The sequence below is a fragment of the Camelus bactrianus genome, unplaced genomic scaffold (genome assembly GCF_048773025.1).
Source record: "Camelus bactrianus isolate YW-2024 breed Bactrian camel unplaced genomic scaffold, ASM4877302v1 HiC_scaffold_15, whole genome shotgun sequence".
Taxonomy (NCBI): domain Eukaryota; kingdom Metazoa; phylum Chordata; class Mammalia; order Artiodactyla; family Camelidae; genus Camelus; species Camelus bactrianus.
This window is the reverse complement of record NW_027413928.1, coordinates 138,112-140,000: the sequence shown is the minus strand read 5'-3', so window position 1 is coordinate 140,000 and position 1,889 is coordinate 138,112. Positions and strand designations below refer to the sequence as shown.

Below are 1,889 nucleotides of genomic sequence, written 5' to 3'. Positions count from 1 at the left end.
TCGATCAGAAGGACTTGGGCCCCCCACGAGCGGCGCCGGGGAGCGGGGCTTCCGTACGCCACATGTCCCGCGCCCCACCGCGGGGCGGGGATTCGGCGCTGGGCTCTTCCCTGTTCACTCGCCGTTACTGAGGGAATCCTGGTTAGTTTCTTTTCCTCCGCTGACTAATATGCTTAAATTCAGCGGGTCGCCACGTCTGATCTGAGGTCGCGGCTCGGAGGGGACGGAGAAGGTGCCCGCGAAGCGGGAGAGGGCGGGACGGAGGGAGAGGGGCCGCGCGCCAGCGAGGCGCCGAACCGCGGTCGACCGCCCGGTCCCCCTCCCCCTCAACCGACCCACCCACCCACGCCCGAACACGGGGTTCGGGCGGGAGGGCGGAAGGAAGGGCGGAAGGAAGAAGGGAGGCGGACGGGACGGGGACGGGAGCACGAGCCGGCGACGTGGCACGGGACGGGCGGGCGGCGAGAGGGGAAGCCGCGCGCGCGCGCGCGACGCCGGGCCCAGGCCGGAGGCGTCGTCGTGCCGGGGAGGAGGGTAGAGGGGGGCGGCGGCGGCAGCCGCCGGTCGGTCGGTCGTGAGGCGGGCGGGTCCGAAGAAGCCCGGCGGCCGCCCCGCGGCGACCGTCAGGGCCCCTTGCCCCACCACGCGACGCCAACCGCACCGGCGCGAGCCGCTCCGCTCCGCTCCCACCCGTCCTCCGCACGGCCACGAGACGCCCACGACGGGCGACGGACGCGCGGCGGCGGCGCCCCCGAAGAACGCCGCCCCGGGGGCCCAGGGGCACGAAGCGCGGCCGCGGACGCAGCCCGGGGGAAAGCGCGCAGCGGCGGGCGACGCCGCGGCGTCCCGCGGGTCGCCGCCGGGGCACGCATCCCCGGGGCGCGGCCGCGCGCGCGCCTCGGCCACGGCGAGGAGCCGCCCGTCCCGACGGGGCGAGGCGGGGGCCGCGGTGGCGCGACGGGAGGGTGGGGGCGGCGCGGCGCGGAGGCCCTAACCGCCCCCACCCACCCCGGCACCACCGCGACGCACCCGGGCACGCGCCCCGGAGAACGCTTGCGGCGCGAGGAGGGGCTCCCGGTGGGAACGCGGCGGCCGCGGCCGCGGCCACGCGCGAGCTCCCCCCTCCCCGTTTTCTCCCTTCCCTTTCGCGGGCGGCACCTCCCGGGCCTCGACGCCGCCTGCCGCCTTCCGCCTGCCGCCGCCCGCCCCCGCACCCTCCCGGGCGCGGGGGCGGGACCGGCCGGAGGAGGGACAGACGGCGCGACGGCAGAGGCGCCGTGTCTGCACTTAGGGGGACGGAGGGCACCGCGGCCCTGCGAGGAAACCCCCAGCCGCGCGACCCCGCGGGCACACACCCGGGGGGGCGCGATTGATCGTCAAGCGACGCTCAGACAGGCGTAGCCCCGGGAGGAACCCGGGGCCGCAAGTGCGTTCGAAGTGTCGATGATCAATGTGTCCTGCAATTCACATTAATTCTCGCAGCTAGCTGCGTTCTTCATCGACGCACGAGCCGAGTGATCCACCGCTAAGAGTCGTACGAGAAGTTTCTTCTGCCTTCGGTTCTGTGGCACGGCACGTCTCCCGCCCCCACCCACCCCGGGAGGGTGAGAGGGGGGGGGTCGCCTCGGGCCGGCCGAGTCAGAGAGAAATCAGACCGGAGGGGTCGGGAAGGTTTCACAACGGGGCGCAGCCGGCACCGACACCGCGCGTGCCGGCTCGGACACCCCACAGGCGCCCGGGGGTTCCCGCCTCCCGCGGGGACGCGCCACCACGCGGCCACCGGCCGTCCGACGGGCCCGCCGGGTGAGGCCCCACCCGACGGACACGGCGGCGGCGGCGGCGGTCAGCGACGCGGCGCGGCGCGGCGCCCCGGCCCGGTGGAGGCGGAG

At 76.3% G+C, this 1,889-nt stretch overlaps 1 non-coding gene across 1 annotated transcript; it reads right to left on the bottom strand.

Annotated features, from left to right (window-relative positions):
* Window positions 1-1,381: 1,381 nt before the first annotated feature.
* LOC141576696 (5.8S ribosomal RNA) lies at window positions 1,382-1,534 on the bottom strand. Its single transcript, XR_012505113.1, has one exon. It is a non-coding gene; the product is annotated as a 5.8S ribosomal RNA (ribosomal RNA).
* Between the last annotated feature and the right edge of the window lie 355 nt (window positions 1,535-1,889).